Source organism: Canis aureus, chromosome 3, assembly GCF_053574225.1.
Source record: "Canis aureus isolate CA01 chromosome 3, VMU_Caureus_v.1.0, whole genome shotgun sequence".
In the NCBI taxonomy this organism is placed as follows: Eukaryota; Metazoa; Chordata; class Mammalia; order Carnivora; family Canidae; genus Canis; species Canis aureus.
This window is the reverse complement of record NC_135613.1, coordinates 53,537,568-53,555,373: the sequence shown is the minus strand read 5'-3', so window position 1 is coordinate 53,555,373 and position 17,806 is coordinate 53,537,568. Positions and strand designations below refer to the sequence as shown.

At 43.8% G+C, this 17,806-nt stretch overlaps 1 protein-coding gene and 1 long non-coding RNA gene across 7 annotated transcripts in view; one reads left to right on the top strand and one right to left on the bottom strand.

The window, feature by feature from the left end:
• Positions 1-17,806, top strand: part of SHISA6 (shisa family member 6) — a 277,698-nt gene that overhangs the window by 152,140 nt on the left and 107,752 nt on the right. The window lies entirely within an intron of this gene.
• Positions 1,615-11,329, bottom strand: LOC144310916 (uncharacterized). 5 transcript variants are annotated; one of them, XR_013376581.1, is made up of 5 exons: positions 11,210-11,329; positions 10,862-11,014; positions 6,803-7,052; positions 4,128-4,247; positions 1,616-3,741 (listed from the first exon to the last, which is right to left on the bottom strand). It is a non-coding gene; the product is annotated as an uncharacterized LOC144310916 (long non-coding RNA). The 5 variants fall into 5 exon arrangements; XR_013376578.1 differs by having other exon boundaries at positions 1,616-2,651; positions 3,691-3,741; positions 10,862-11,326; XR_013376579.1 differs by having other exon boundaries at positions 10,862-11,009; positions 11,202-11,321.

Below are 17,806 nucleotides of genomic sequence, written 5' to 3'. Positions count from 1 at the left end.
TTGTATGTATTTATTAATGTTTTTCTACCCATTTCTTTGATACAGGGCAGTGTAGAAGATTCCTATTTTAATGGTAACCTTTTCTATCAATATAGAAAGTACAATTTCTCTAATTGGCATTATTATTATGGAGAATCTTATTTCCTTTGTCTTACAGGACCCCATTCCCCATCCCTGGGCTTCTTTTTGCCTTTACTAGCCAATCTCCAAAGGGCTTCTCTGTCTTCCTTTTGAGCTTCTTCTTGTCTAAAAACAATGCTATAGAGAACTGCTATGTTGATTTACACGTAGTTACTACTCTGACCTACCAGGACACTTTTCAGTGTTTTCATACCTGGAGTGAACTTTCTTATTCCAACAGTAGTTTTAGAATGTTCTTAGGCCTGCTGCAATCTCCTCTCTTCTCTCTTCCACATATTTTATTCCAGATTCTTTTTGTTCTCCATAGGGCTCATAGCAGGAATGGAAGGACAACTTTCTGAGATTTGTTATATTTTCTTAAAAGTAATTTAAAATGGGGGCATTTTCTGTTTTCTGGCTGTGCTGAGCACATCTCTAGAAATAACAGGGCTGGTATTAAGGCCAGATCTGTGTGATTGTAAAACTTTTAGTTGTGTTATACAACAGAAAGATGGACAGGGTTCATGGAATGTACAGGTGCATGGATAAAGCTACACATGTGAGCAGCATCTTATTGATCAGCCACAGTGCTCAGCCTCTTTTTGCTGCTGACTCTGGAAAGCCCTACCTGGTGATTATGAATTTACTAATTGTATGTAGGGCTAAATATTATGTCATTGACAGCAATGAAATTATGTCATCACCCCTGTCCTCAGTGGTTGAACTGAGGTTGATTATAAAATTCATTTTACTAGTGTGGCAGTTACAGGAGAACAGGAATTAGAACTTTGCGGGGGGGGTGGGGGGGGAAGAGATTTATTTATTTATTTGAGAGAGAGTCTGCATGTGTGTACATGTGAGTGGAAGGAAGGGGCAGAGAGAGAGGGAGAGAAAGAATCTCAAGCAGACTCTGGACCGACTGAGGAGCTACACACAGGGCTTGATTTCACAACACTAAGATCATGAACTTAGCTGAAATCAAGAGTTGAATGCTCAGCCCTCTGAGCCACCCAGATGGCCCAGATTCAGAATAACGTTTATGGCAATGTTGGGCCGCATGGAAGGTGAGACTTTTAAGCAGATGATGACGCAACTCTCAGGCAAAGAACTAGCTTAAACGCCACTGTCAGAGGTCTCTGATACAAAACCAATCTCCAGATCTAAGAACTTCTCTTAGTTTCCATTCCTTCTTCTTTTTTGCCTTTTCTCCAGAATCTGATACTATGGACTTCCCACTCTTACTTGAAAATCATCTCTCATGACGCTAGACTAGAGCTTCTTTTGCTCATGCCTTTTTTTGCCTCCTTCTCCGTGTATACTTACCCTTCCCTTACCCCACAAACCTGCACATTTTCCAAATGCGGTATTGACCCTCTATTTTTCTCTTTCTTAAAACTTTCCCATAAAGGATGTCCTAATGTGCATGACTCCTGGCACCATTCCTAGCCAAATATCCCAAAGCCCTTCTCTTTTGCCTTTTTTTTAAAAGATTTTATTTATTTATTCATGAGAGACACAGAGAGAGGCAGAAACACAGGCAGAGGGAGAAGCAGGCTCCCTGTGGGGAGCCCGATGCAGGACTCGATCCCAGGACCCCAGGATCACGCCCTGAGCTGAAGGCAGACTCTCAACCACTGAGCCACCCAGGTGCCCAACATGTACAGTTTTTGAGATACAGTTCTCACCTCTCCTATTTCTGTGCTTTCTGGCCCCAGGCCCCTTTCCCTCACCTAGTGGGGGGTGTTCTGTGCCTCTTAGATCTCATGAGAGAATACACCTTCACAGTCTTCACTCAGAGTTGTTTTATCCAATTAAAACTCTGTCCTTCTCAGCTAATGTGGGAGGGGAAGAGGAGCAGGGAAAAGTGACCCACCAGCTCTTACATGCCCCACCTCTATGAAGGTCTAGTGACTTCCGCTCATTTGCCATTGGTCCACACAAGTGGCCAAGCTTCAGGATAGCAAAGATGTATTCTTGCAGTGGGATGGAAGGAGAGTCAGGCCAGTTAGTAGATAGTATGGGATGTGTCACTTCTGGGTGGAAACTGTAGGCCACGACTCTAAGGAGCTGAGGTGAGCATCAGTAAGGGAATAAGTGAAGGTGTCAATGGGAAGGTACAGATTCTTCCCTTAAGTCAAGGTCATACAGATATTTGGAGTGCTGGTAATTGCACCCCATGGAGATAACTGTGGTGTCCTGCCTCACAGCGTCCTACCCTTAACCTCGAGCCCCGAAGCAGCTCTCTCATGGAGAGGAAGGTTTGCAAGAGAACTCATCCCATGAAGCTTGGGGTCCCAGAGAGGGAGGCCCCTGAGAGCCCACGCTTCTTGGTGGTCATGTTAACACAACTGGGGCTTCATAAAATGCTCTACGTGAAGTTCACACTTAATGGAATCACTCAGAGAATAATCACTCTCAAGACTCAGATTTCACTGGATAAAGTTCAGGAGCTGTCAGGGAACAGAATAGGGTCCGTGCAGGTCCCTGCACCCTTTGTCTCTTCCCATGGGCAGACACTTCCCAGGAGCCACCTGGATGCACAAAATACCAAGAATCTGATTAGATTACCTTTCTTGCAACTGGCAGGTTTGGGGACTCCTTCTGGAAGTTTCTGTAGTGGAGCATGACGAAACCAGCCATCCCTGATACTGACAACAGGGCTTCTTGAGAGAGGGGTCAGAGACTCAGTGCCCTCCCGGCCACCCCATGCAGTTCTGGAAAGGCCCAGGCAGAGTGTACCTGCCAGAGTTGGGACTGCGGTTCGGGTGGATGTGGGCGTAGGGTGGCTGAGACAGGTGCTGGTGCTCAGCCAGCCTCGTCTCCATTTTGACTAATTGGTTTCTCTTTTGTTTTATGGGACTTGACAGCCCTGGTTGTGGCTTTTTGTGGTTGACTACCCCCGGAGTACCTAATTACAGAGGAGATTTTTAAAAGCAACAATGAACACATTTTCTAAATATGTTCTCTGTCCGATCCCTCCCTGGGTAATTGGACGCAGAGAGAAAGGAGGGGGAGAGTGGTATTCCCAGAGGCCTCCTGTCAGGCCTAGGCAGGTCCCACTGGGGCCACTCAGGGCCACAGTCACCTGGAAACCCCAAGGCAGGGATGGCAAGGAGGGTGCCCCGGCCTTGAGGCCACACCTCAAGCACATGAGGCTCTGACACTTGCCTTCTCCCTGACGGCTGAGGCACCCCACCCCCTGAGAGCTAGGTAGGAAATTATACACTTCAGCCAAAGAAGCGAGGTGTTCTGTCAAAAGAAAAAATAAAAATATCGAGCAGCTTCTAGAAAGATCAAAGCCAGACTCAGTAAAAAGCTCCTGGCACAGGTGATTCTGAGACTCATTTCTTTGTTCTTTTGGATGAGAAAGAAGGGTAGTTGCCCTAGGAACAGTGTCCTTACCCATCCACCCATGTGTTCACGTGTTCATTCTGTGCATTTGACCCCGTGCTAGACAGTGGAATGGTCTATCGCCAAGAACCTGCCTGGGCAAGGAGGGGCCCCAGGGCATCTGGAGCAGGGTCCTGATCTGGCCCCCCACCAAAAACCAGAAGGAGCCTAGGGACATACCTCTGTAGCCCAGCGCTATGCTGGCTCGGATACCACTGTGCTTCCAACTGCCTCTCCGCAGAGGAAGAGGAAAGAAAATGCCTATAGTTAACTGGCCTGGCTATCTCCTTATGTCTGGCTAGCCACCTCCATCTGCCCTCTCACTGCTTAGAAAGGCCTGGAACTCTCTACCAATTACAAGCTGCAGGCAGACGCTGAGGGGCGGCAGAGTGAGGCATGAATCACAGGGACCTCTCAACTGGAGAGATGTTCTCATAACAGCCAAGGGATGCTCAAAGATGCACAGTAATGCCCTGTTGCACTGCACACACACACACACACACACAAACACACACAAACACACATGAGCACAAGGAGATTTAACCTCTTTGCCTCTCACCTATCCTTTCCGGAGACTTACATGGAAGTTGTGAGTCATTTTACAGCACAAGGATGACCTCACCTTTGGGCTCATTTTTTTTTTCTCCATCTGTTCCCAAGGCAATCAGAAGGGACTGTGCAGGCCTTCCACGAAAACCTTCCCACTAATGTTCAGACGCAGGTTCTGATCCAGAGACCTGGGGGGGGGGGCGGCGTGACACAGCATTGCTGACAAGTCCCGGGGGGTTGGCACTAGTCCAAGGACAAACTCGAGATACCAAAGTTATAGAGTTAGGGTTCTGACACGGAGTGCACGTGAGACTCATTGGGGGAGCTTTTAAATATCCCGTTGCCCAGGCTGAACCCTGACCAACAAATTCATAGTTCCTGGGGCTGGGACCCGCACATCGTAATTTCTACATCTTTCTGCATGATACATTTACGCAGCCCCGGTTGAGATCCACTGGTCCAGGAGCTGTTTCCTAGCATAGTGGGTCTGTTTCCTAGCATAGTGGGCTCATGTTCAGCTGCTTAGCTCCCATCCCAACCCTGGACCTGCTACCTACTCTCCAAAATATTTATTTTCCAACCAGCTGGGCACTGCATATTTTTTCCAGATAGCTAGACAATACATATTATCATCACAGAAGAGCTTTTTGAAATGTATCCTTTTCTACAGATAACCAGTAGCAATATAAGCAAAGACTGTACATCCAGTACACTCTCTTTGCATAGAAAATTAATTCTCGATTGTCAGTTAATGGTTTATTGGCTTCTCTCCGTCTCCTGGAGAAGACTGTGTTGTACATTTACACAACTGTGCAGTACATAGACACGCTAGGTGGATGGGGTTAACCTTTTACACAATCCCTCCACTTTTGACTTCCCATCATTTTAGACTCCTTGGTTCTTCCTTAAGAATCCTAAGGAATTGGGACCCCTGGGTGGCTCAGTGGTTGAGCGTCTGCCTCTGGCTCAGGTCATGATACCGGGGTCCTGGGATGTGGGTCCCCACATGGGGCTCCCTGCAGGGAGCCTGCTTCTCCCTCTGCCTGTATCTCTGCCTCTCTTTCTGTGTTTCTCATGAATAAATAAACAAAATCTTTAAAAAAAAAAAAAAAAAAGAACCCTAAGGAACTAGAATCTTGATTCCCTACATCTTCTACCTTCTTCAATGTCATCTGTGTTTCTGAATTTTGGTACACAATGCCTTTGCCCACCTTGTTGGCATGGCTGGCTTCTACCTGTTTTTCAGCTCTTTCTAGGCTTTGGGAGGACCACATCTCCCCACACCAAGATAGGCACTGCAATTCTAGGCACCTCTGTGCTCTCCCAGCAGTCCATGGCGATGCCTGTTATAATCCTCAGTATATTGTGCAGTATTTGCTGGTTTTCTAATCTGCTTCTCCCATCAGACACTGAGCTTCTTGAGAGTGGGAGTGGCGTGCCCACCTCTCAATGTACACCATCTTGCACAATGCTCATAACATAGCAGAGGCTCAAACAACATTTATTGAATAAACCAATAGTTCCTCTCCTCTTCCGCACCCCCCCCCCGGTTTTTCTATTGGGTTACATAAAATGTACAGAAACGGATCTGCTTTAGCATGATTCTGACTGGCATATTTGCTCAAACCAGTCCATACTCAACAAGAGTATAATTGGAATACCCAGTCCTTCCAAAACCCTGCCAATCATTCTGCTGTGTAAATAGGCACAGGTGATTGGTTCTAATCAAAGTCATTAGGGTGGTTCTGGAATGATCCTGCTGCCATATGTAGATAATTATGGCAGAAGTCTAAGTTTTGGATGCTAGCCAATCCAAATAGCATTAGCATGAAGAATTTGCATAGAACAAAAGGAGAAGGATGGCACAGTATTTGGACATAAATAATAATGACTAGTATTTATATAGCATTTTCTATGTGCCAGGCATCCTCTAAGTGGTTTACATATATTAACTCATTTACTCAACAGAACAGCCCCATGAGAGGAGTACTGTTAGTATCTCGGTTTTAGAGGTAGGTAAACTAAGGCTCTGGGAGGGTAGGTAACTTGGCCAAGACGATACAGCTGGTAAATGGAGAGTCTCCACTGGAACCAGGTAGACTAGCTTCGTGTCTGCGCTCTTCACTGCTATACTGCCCTAGAGGGTGGGATTCTTCTAGAATAGAACTTCAATCATATATCTCAGTATGACTCTCTTAACATACTCCACAGTTCATGTGTTAGTAAACAAGGAACCTAACTTGATTTCTGGGAACAGAATAGACCATCAGGTCTTCCATCCTATTAGAGCAGCAGTCCCCAAATCTTAGGTATACCCAGTTGACTTTTTTTTTCTCTCTCTCTCCCTCTCAAATACGCGCGCGCACACACACAGACATACCCATCTGTCAGGAAGTAGAGACTTAGGAACCTTCAGTGGGCAACTTATCTATAAATGCAAATTAAACACTTTTTTTCACAGTGAGAACAGTGCCGTTTTCCTAGAATTTTATTTCCTTTGGATAGAAGAATGGCAAGCCAGAATCAGGATTTTGGTTTCAGGCTGGTGGTTTCTGAGTCTCACACACTCCTGTTAATGATATCTCTGTGTGTCCTTACTTAATGGTTCTTTTGGGGTCATCCAGGAAGCTAAGGCCCCCTCCTTTGCCCTCTGGGGTGCATCCAATCCCCTTCCCCCATGAAGAAAATGAGAGTGAGGGATCGTTAGCACACAGCCAAGGACCTTCCTGTGAAATGAACTTACCCTCATTCCTGGAGTTTCTGCACCTTTTGTGAGAACCATTTTCTTGGTGATGTCACATTTGAAAAATTAGGACTTGGAGTCAATCTTTTTGCACGACTATTTCTTCCAAGATGTGGTCTCCCCAAAGTCTGTAAACAAGTATGACGCGATGTGCTCAGACCAAGTAGACATACTGTCTCTTTCCATCTCTGAAGTTAGTGGAGAGTGTAGGAGCTGATATTTTGAACAAAGTTCTCCATAGCAGACCCTGCTGCGAAAGAAACACGCAGCCAGGTAAGGACTTTACTATAGATAGCTTCCATCTTCTCTGTACCTTTTATCCCACGTGGGAAACCATTAGAACTTAATTTAAAAAGAAAAAAGCATCAGTATCTTGAAAGCAGCAGTTCTCAAAGTGTAGCCCCAGACAAGCAGCATCTGCATTACCTGGAAATTTGGTGGAATGCACATTCTTGGGTTCTAGTCGAGACTTCCTGAGTCAGAGACTCTGGGGTGTGGATTTGAAATGTGTGTCCTAATAAGCCCTCCAGGGAGTTCAGACACACCCTTAGGTTTGAGAACCACTGTTATAAAGAACTAGCATAGGGGCACTTGGGTGGCTTAGTGGTTGAGCGTTTGCCTTCGGCTCAGAGTGTGATCCCGGGGTCCTGGATCAAGTCCCTCATCAAGTCCCTGCAGGGAGCCTGCTTCTCCCTCTGCCTATGTCTCTGCCTCTCCTTATGTGTCTCGTGAATAAATAAATAAAATCTTTTATAAAAAAGAGAACTAGGATATAAAATTAAATTATGCTTCTTAAGATACAATCTCACCCAAGAAGATGGGTGCAAGGGATATGTTATTCAAGTATCATGCCCTCAAAGGATATGTCTCAGCTGATGTGTTAGCTAGGAATGAAATTCTTTACCAGGCACGAAGTCAAATTGTAAGGAGCTTGACACAAGCCCCCGGGAAATTGAAGCCATTCATTTATTACTGACCCCAGAAAAACACTTCCCCAGTGTACAAACCATTATTTGCCCATTGATCAAGGCAGGTGGGATGTGGTTGGAGGCTGATGATTAATTCAGATGATTCTTACTTGGAAGAGCTCAGCTGTCTTCCTTGCTATGATATTAAAACCGAAGATTCTGAAAGTTAATTCAACCAGTGACTTTAATCATCCAGGGTGATAGGCTGCACTGAGAGACTAAAGACTGGGGCCTTGGTCACATTCCAATGTTATTGCTTTTAACTGGGGCCATGGCAAGACTCACAGAGCAAATGGAACAAGCACAGTGTGATCTTTAAAATTAGTTACAAAGATCAAAACATTAAAAAAAAAAAGCTGGAGTGATTTTTCTGAGCATAAAAATGTATTCTTTCAGAAAGAATTAATTTGATAAAATTACTCATTAGACCCATGTATCGTTGTGTCATTATAGTTGCAGTGTCTAAAATAACTTTAACTTTCTGAAGAAGCTGGTATAAAATCTAAAAGTTAAATATCCAATTAGGTCACGCAGTAACCAACTTGCCTTTCCAATACCAATCTGTGGGGAATACTAGTTATGATTACCCTCTGTTGGTTTGAGAAAGGAGCTCTTGGAGTATCATCCCAACCATGTTTGGATGACATCATAAAGGCTCAGAGTTCCCCCCACCCCATGACACCACCACAAATGACCTGGGTAGACCAATGGTTGTGACCTAATGCATTGCTTTTAATACATATATCTTTGATCATCTTCCTTTCTCTGAGTCCAGAGTGCATCAAGATGAAAGGTTTATATAGCGTTGGAAAGAGAGTGGTAAGAAGTCCTAGGCTCACAGAATTCTTTAGGTTGGTAGAAGAGTTCAGCTCTCCTTATCCCCTTCTGTTGGCATAGCCTCAAGCTGTGGGTTAAGACCCAGGAGTTTTAATCTTCCAGAGGTTCAAGAACTCTCCTTGATTCTTAGACCTTCTTTTAAACCAGCCTTGACTCCCTGACATTACAGTCCACAGTGGCAGCTGCTACCAAGAAGGAGTAACTTAAGTTGGCTCTGACCTCACCTTTGCAGCATGAATATCCCTGATCAACACCATCATAGAAGAGGCTGGATGACTTTGCCCAGTTCCCTGAAGCAATATCCATCCACAAACATCACATCGTGCCCATAGGTCCTTCACCTTTGTCTTTTTGAGACTCATAATGACTCTACAAGTTAGGTACAAATGAAGAAAAGGAAGCTCAGAGAGACTGAGCACCTTGTCCAACCTTGCACAGTTCCCAAAGGGCAGAGCTGGTATTTGAGCTCAGGTCCAGTTAGCTTTAGGGTTATGGGAAGGTCTAACTCTAAACCCCGTGGCCTGTTTGAAAGTGGGTCACCCCAATACACTACCTTTCAATAATAACCCTGCTGATTATGTAGAAGTTTCCTAAGTAGAATAAAATTAGTCTTTCCTGGTGCGTCTGTTAGGTCCTAGATGCCCCAAGCATGCACTACGCCAGTCTGATTGGCTCTAGCCCTAGTTCTGGAGGTAGTAATGGTCAAAGTATGGCCTTTGGACCTATTCCATCAACACTACCTATGAACAGGTTGGAAAAGCACCTTATCAAACCCCATCTGAGACCTCCTGATCAGAAACTCTAGGGATAGGGCCTGGGATTCTGGGTTTCTGCAAGTCATCCACATAGTTCTCCTGCATTGGCCGGGTCTGAGAACCACCGGTCTCACCTCTCCATCTTGGAGGGAACAACACCTATTTCCTCTTTGACCTTGTCAGGTGACTAGCATTCATTTTATTCTGGGTGCTTTAAGTTTTATTTACCACACACATGCCCCATTGGATCCCAATGGGTGTGTTCAAGTGTCTCCAGGCTTTCTGAGATGTGGGGACTTAAAAAAAAATAGGAAGAAGCAGAAAAATTCTACCTCTCCCTTCTGTTTTCTCTAATGAATGCCCACCACATTATGATTTCCCTTTGAAAAGGGCACGTGGTTTTCTTAGTTTCCTTTACCCCCACAAGGATATTTAAAGAAGTTAAGAAAAAAGTTGTCTCTAAATATGTGAGGCTGTTGCTTCTTAACAGCAACTTGTAGTGGAAAGATGAGCTTTGGAGACCTATGGAACTGTGGGTAAATAGCCTTCCTACTTTCCTGGCTTTGAGACTTTGAGAAAGAATCTGTTCAAATCTCTGAACTTCCCCCACCCCTACCATATTTTGATGTTAAGAAAATCATGCCACATAGGGCTGTTGTGGGAATTGTATGATGTAGGAGGTGCCCAGCACAGCACCTGACATATTGTAGGTATTAAATAAATAACAACCATTAATATTATTGAGAGTGAAATTGGTCTTATTTCCTCAGGAATAGAGTATGGAAGCCTCTGGAAAAATGTGGTGTATGGCCTTCAGGAAAAATATAATGTATTAAAACTATAATTCTGTTTAAGCTCTCCTGCATGTTTTTGAGTTTTGAAAGGAAAGCATGTCTTGAAGATCTAGACTTCTGAAAACTGGCTCTATGGCTTGATGTCCTGTCCATTCTGGCAGTCCCACCACTGAGTATTGTGTCCATCCCCTTTGTCCTTATGCATACCTCACAGGAGCAATGTGGAAAGCACTAGAAAAGAGGACTTTGACCAGTGGGTGAAAGCAGTAAGTAGGCAGGTTACCGGATAGCTGGATGTCACTTTCTAACAATTAGGGGGAGACTCCATGGAACGAGGAGCCTGCCACAGATGTCCTGAGTGGGGTTTATTGGAGGTAGGTAGGATAGGTTATTTCCACATCCTTCCCAACTATGAGAGCCTTCGGAATAGGATTCCCATCCGCCTGGCTCCCTCCACTAGCAGGTGTGCAGATAAGCCCAAGTGCCTATTCAAATGATTGAGTGAAAGAATGAATGAATAAGTGAATGAGTGAATTAGTGGCTTCCCTTTGATTCTGCACCCCCAGGCCACTGTACCATTCTACACCTGCCATCACTGACTGTCCTAACTCCACTCAGACTTTGAGTAACACACTCTTCTGGTTGCAATTATGTTGAGTGCAAGTAACAGCAAACCAGCCCTTATACTAAAAGGAGTTGATTTACCTGCCAAAAAAAGAAGCCTCTTCTTCCCCTCAGGGCTGCTTGATGGCTGGAAAGTTCCAGCTGTCACATGGTCCTCGCATTCTTACAGAAGAGCAAGGATGGAGAAGAGTATTGCCAGCTCATACCCACTTCTGCTTCTGAACCACTTCTCTGCTGTTGGACAGACCATCACACCAGGACATTAGCAACAACCATTCATTGGACTCATGTCTATGTGGGGAGGCAGTTGGGGCAGGCTCGACTGGGCAGGGGTTTTCTTTGTGGGGTTTCCTAGTGTGTCAGCAGGGTGGATCAGCCTCTGGAGGATCAGCACCTGGCCACCTGCTGGTCATCCTTCCACTGGCTCACCTGGGCTGGTCCTGCCCGCCCCCCTGCAGCATTTCCAGGAGAGGGCAGAAGCACCCTAAGCCTCTTGAGCCCGGGCCTCGGGACCATCACTTTGTGTCATCTGCTGGCCAGAGCAAATCTGGCAGTCAGAAGCTGGAAAAAAACAGATCCCCGCCCTCCTGATAGGAGTCACTGCAAAGTCACAAAGCCCAGAGATATGCTCCTCAGGGGGGGCTGGAGAGGGGAGGCCATTCATCTAGGGCAGAGTCATTAGCCAAAACTGAAACTGGCAACTTGCCTTCTTCCTTCCTGCCTCTCTCCTCCCTCTCCCCCCTTCTCTTTCTTTTTTTGTAGGCTTTACCAGACCCTGTAATAATGACGAGCCAGGGAAAAGGGCGTGCTGGGAGAGAGTGCTGGGATAAAGCACTTTGCGGTACCCACCGTATCATTTAACCCCCATCCTTGACTTTGCTAATAAAGTTCTTTTCGGACCAGCATCCCTATTAGACTGTCAGAAACCACAGCCTCAGTGAATTTCTACTGACATACCCCTTGAAGCAGTTCATTTTGGCCCAGGCAGCCCTCAAACCCGGTTCCTGTTGAGCTGTTAAAGGAGGAGGAGTGATAACAGACAATATGCCTCTTTTCTTTCTGCTACTACCCCCTCCCTGCCATTGAAATGTCAGCGCTAATTCTTGCAAAGTATCTGTGAGTACAGAAGGGCCACCTCTCTTCCCTGCTGTGTTGGTAGCTCTCCCTAGAAACATACTCTGTGATAAGGTATGAAAGGAGACCTTCAAAACCCTGCATATAATAATACTTCTCCCTAAGGATATTTATTTGAAAGCCAAATGATTTGTAAATAGCATATAGGTAAATAATCATCTGGATACAGGAACTTGCTGGCTACATTGGCATTTCAGGGATATTATATATGTACATATATATACATACACATATAGATGTCTATACACGTGTATACACACATATACACATGTACACACATACTATATATGTGTACATGCATGCACACACATATACACTACATATGTGCACACATATGCACATATATACACATGTGTATACACATACACTTACACACTATATATGTACACATATAGATACACACGTGTATACACATATACACATGTATATACACATATATATGTATGTATACATGTATACACACGCATACACTTATACATACCATATGTATATACATATATACATATACATGCATGCACTATATATGTATATATACATATATGCACATGTATACACACTATAGGTGTACCTATATATACATGTATACACACTATATAAGTACACATATGCACACTTATACACACTATATGTGTACATATATCATATATACACATGTATACACCGTATATGTGTACATATACACATATACACATGTCTACACGCATACACTTATACACACTATATATATACACATATATACACACGTACACACACATACACTTATACACACACTCTGAAGATAAAGAAGGCTGTTATTCACAAAGAAAAAAAACTTAATAATAAGTTCATGATCTGAAGTTCATAAAATAATAGCATTTCTTGTGCACTTATTATGTGCCTGGTCAGGGGCGACGTATTTGGCACAATTTGATTTAATTTTCAAACTCTCTAACCAAGTAAGAAATATCCCCATGCTTCCATCTGATGAGTATGAGACATTGGTCTACCAGATTGTTTTTCAAGATGATGCCTGGAGAATCAGGATTCAGTTTCATCTCTGTCTGGCCACGAGCCCTTGCTCCTAACCGTGAGAACACACCCTGTTCTACTTATTTATAATCCATGCTGCAAAGGTAATTATGAGTAAGCCTAGAAAAGAATTCATGCTTCCTAAGTATCAGCTGACAGTCTTGGACTGATCGAGCCTGGGCCTGTGTGAGAGCTGAAACACTCAAAATTCAAACAAACGTGTAAGTTACACAGGACTCCAATGACCACGGTGTTGTTCAGTGAAGGAGAATTTATTACTGAAGGCGGATGATTATCAATAATTGTACAAGGTGTAAACAAGATCGTTATTAATGAAGCCTTCCATTAGCGATGTCATTTTTGCATATCAATCTACATTTATAGGTCGGGAGTTTGTGGTGGGTTTTGCTATTAATTTATTGTTTGTTTTTTTGTCCCTGTGCTACAGTTTTGGTCATCCAACAGATTAGTGTTTCCCAAGCCGTGTTCTACAGAATATTACTTTTATGATATGTTTGTAGGTGTCCCATGAGCAAAAAGGGTACCACAGTCAAATAAATTTATAAAAGGTAGGGCTCACTGACATTGAAAGTTTGTTGCTTTACTGCACAATTTATCAGAGCCTTTTGGATAGTGCAGTCTGGATCATGGCCCTCTGAGATGGCAGTACAGTCCACTTTGTTGGCTGCACGTACTACGTACTGGATGATAGGAAGTACAGTTTGGTTGTGAGTCAGTCTGATCTCGTTGTGGTTGGTCAGAGTTCGTAAAGGAGAGTAGACCTAGTAGAGATCTCCAATCCCACTCATGCATACCATGTCTCATATGTTTTTAAATTACTTTCTTCCCATCCTTCTAAAAATTCTTCTCAAATCATTTTCTCCCCATCCTTCCAAAGATTCTTTTCAATTTGAATGAAAATGGCTTTGCTTTTAGAGATTTAGGACTTGTAGAGGCATCCAGCTGGCTCATTTGGAAGAGCAGGTGACTTTTGATCTTGGGGATGTGAGTTCGAGCCCAACATGGGGTATAGCAATTACTGAAATAAATGGAGATTTTGGATTTCCCATGTCTGTTTACCTAAAGAAACATAATTTATGTGTTAGCTTTTGAAGACCAAAGAGCATTGATTTGGCTCTTTGTGTATGTTGATTATGGACAAAGGTGTGCTGTATCCTTGCTTGGATATCACTTCATGTTTTTGGTGCCAGAAAGAAAATTTTCTTTCAAGAAAGAATATTGAACTAGGGGAGGAAACAGCCATTTCTGGAGGGATTATCTTGTGTGAGTCCTTCTAATGTCTGACTTAACCCTTTCACAAACCCTGGAAGTAGGTCTTTGTGTCTCCACTTTGCAGCTATAAAAGCTGCATCTCAGAGATACCAAACTATTTAAGCTTATGCAGATGATAAGCCTAAGAGTTAGGATTTGTTTTTTTTTTTAATTTTTTTAAATTTTTATTTATTTATGATAGTCAGAGAGAGAGAGAGAGAGGCAGAGACACAGGCAGAGGGAGAAGCAGGCTCCATGCACCGGGAGCCCGACGTGGGATTCGATCCCGGGTCTCCAGGATCGCGCCCCGGGCCAAAGGCAGGCGCTAAACCGCTGCGCCACCCAGGGTTCCCTCATATCATCTTTTATGAAAGTCAACTGCTGGCAACTTGGTCACAGTAGGAATAGAACTTCTAGAATTTGAGCTAAAGTGTGGGTCTTTGTGGAAGTAAAATAACAGATCTAAGTCAGGTTGTATATTCCCATCTGAATAAATTCAGCATCTATTATTTGATCAGCGAGGAGATCTAGGAATTAGCTTGGTTATTTTTAAGGGAAAGGCAACAAGGGGAAAGACTCAAGAAACAAATATCAACATGCCCTCCCCTATCTTGTGAGCAGGGGTACAGGTGGTATACAGACACATGGGCCTTCCTTAATCCTCCAAATTGAAAACAAGCAAGCAAATGCCTTCCAAATGTAGGAAATAGGACTGAGTATGTCACTAATATCTCCAAAAAAAAAAAAAAAAAAGAGTGAAATATGTTACGGTTCTTTATGCTCTGTGACAATGCTTTTTTTCTTTCTTTTAAATCCTTATGAAGATTTTTTTTTAAACTCTGTAAATGTCTTGGTGTACCAGTGACGATGGTCCATGATTTGTACCATCTCTCCTTGGCCAGGATCCACTCTCTTAATGTCTCATCAGGGTGGATATTTTATTAGTATCACTCCTGCGGCGCCTGGGAGGCACAGTTGGTGGAGCATCTGGCTCTTGGTTTCGGCTCAGGTCATGATCTCAAGGTCATGAGCTCGAACCCCATGTCGGGTTCCACACTCAGCGTGGAGTCTGCTTGGCATTCTCTCCCTCTGCCCCTCCCCCAGCACTCGCACGCTCTCTCTCTCACTCTCTCTCTCTCTATCAAATAATAAATAAATAAATCTTGATTAATATCATTATTTTTAGTTCTGTCTCACTGTATGAGAGACTTCTCTGTTGAACATTTTCTCCCATGTTCCCGTCTCAGCCCTCCCTTATTACTTTGCCCTCCCATTCTGCCCTGCAACACACACACACACACACACACACACACACACACACACACTTTGGCTTGATTCCTAGCTTCACCACTTAACAGCTGTGTGATGCTTGGCAAGTCTCTTAACATCTTGGAGGCTATTTCCTTATATACCAATGAGAAGTAATAACTTCTCTGCCCACATCACTTTGCAAACTATAATGTGCTATCTAAATATAAGTTTGTTGTTGTGATTATTACTACCTTGTGCCCACTTTTCCTGCTAGAGCATAAGCATGTCCCTGGTCAAGGTTGTCAGTCATTTCGCTCCTTGAAAAGTCTGATGAAGAAAGAAGTGCCTCTCTCTCCCACCCTGTCTACCTACTGTTGCCACCGCATTCTAAAGTTTATGATGGATTTGTTCTTTTCCCTTTTTAACTACTTGAGTGTTGTTTATCTGGTCAGTGGAGAGCATTTTATTTCTATTCCATTTTCATCTACTCAGCGGTTGCTACTAATTGGGGTGCCACCCGTCTTTCCATTTCTCTGCTCACCTGGCTTTTCTGCCGTCTTACCGGGAGATGGGAGGCTGCCAGGAATGTCCAGCGATGTGATTAAGTCACATTTTTTAACAAGGAGAGAGGGCAGGAAGGTCAGGAACTAAGAAAGATGTACCATTAGGACAATTTTCAAAGTATTGGGATAATTTCAGAGCAGATTCTCCATTGCAATCATCAATTCATTTAATAGATGTGGTTAGATCACTATTATGGTCAGATGACCTCAAGCGTTTGAACCATTAGGGATTTGGGGCAAGGTGGAGATGTTTTTGTGTGGCTGTTGAAAGCACCATGAACAAATCTGAATTCTTCAAACGGCCAAGAGACCTCTTACTTCTATGCCAAAACCACCTGTAGAAAAAAAGAGTACCAAAATAGTAACCTATAAATATAATGAAACAAAAACATTGTTTTGGAGAGAGGGGGTATAGAGGAACATTGGGCTGGAATTCAGATGTGCTTTTATCTTACATTTCTGCCACCTTCTCCCTGGTGGAGATCCAGGGAGATCTCCCTGATATTAAACAGCAATAATAATTGTAAAGCACGCTTCATATGGGAGCCCTCCTTGACGTTCATCTAATTTTTATCTGGCCATGCACAGTTCCACTGGTGACCTAAAGCAACCACATGAAATCCAAATGGGCACAAGTCTTGCCCCATCAGGACAATTCCAAGCCAACCATTGACCCCCGCAACCAGCATTTGTTCCCATACACATAAGAGGGGTAACGAGGCATTCGCATAAGGTTATTCTGAAGATGAAATATGATCATGGGGCTGAACATGCTTTGCAGAGTCCACAGGATTACAAAGCAGTTTGTGGGATTTTAAGAACAAGGGAGGAGTCTTTGAACCTTCTACTTGTAGGGTTTTGGCTGAAGGCAGCAGGAAGTAAGCCTGTAAGTTAACTAGAAAAGGAGCATATTGGAGTGATACCACGTAGTTCACAGGCTGAATAGCAACGCTGAAGATCCAGGCTAAGAAACTATCCAGGAATCACTGGAAAGTGGGGGGCAGGGGCTGCAGCTGTAACATGCCACTAGGAGAGCATGGTTGGCATGGCTCTTGTCACAACTGGACCGATTGCCACTGGCCCCAGAACGAGCTGATACTGCCACCACCCAAAGCAAAGTCTCTTGCCTTACAGCATTGTAGTAGGAGGCAAGGTTCTGTCTCTCGCCTCTCCTGGGATTTCTCCACACACAGGAATAGTGTTCCGAAGTTAATTTCAGGCATGTTATGTTAAATAACCTGCTCAGAGTCTACAGATTATTGCTGGCAGGGCTAAATCCCATGTCTCTGCATTCCTCATCTCCTAGGCCTTCTTACCATCTTATGTTTTCTCCTATAAAGGTGTCCAGTCTTTTAATGAATATCGAATCTCTCCCTATGTCAGGCATTGTCATGGGATTCCTCTGGCTCTCCAATTTTAAGATTCTACGATTAAATGTTTCCATGTAGCATTTTCCTGGTGATAAAGCACTATGTTAAGGACATTGTTTTCACAATGAAATTTTAGAGAGCCTCCAATTTAAAATGAAGATTACTATCAGAAGTATCCTGCAGATTCAGCAGAGAGGCATGGCTGGAAAAGATAATTTTCTCAACAAAAAGAAGGGGGAAATAACAGCACCAGGGGGATTTCTCAGGTGCCATCAATGTCCACTGTTAAACTTTATTATATAAGCCAAAGGAGGGGTTGTACAAGTCAAGGACGTGCAGCCCATAGCATGAATCTAGAAGAGGGCTTGCCCGGCTCTTATACTGCAAGCTATTTCTGCACACCCTCTCCACTTTGCCCGTGTCCAGTA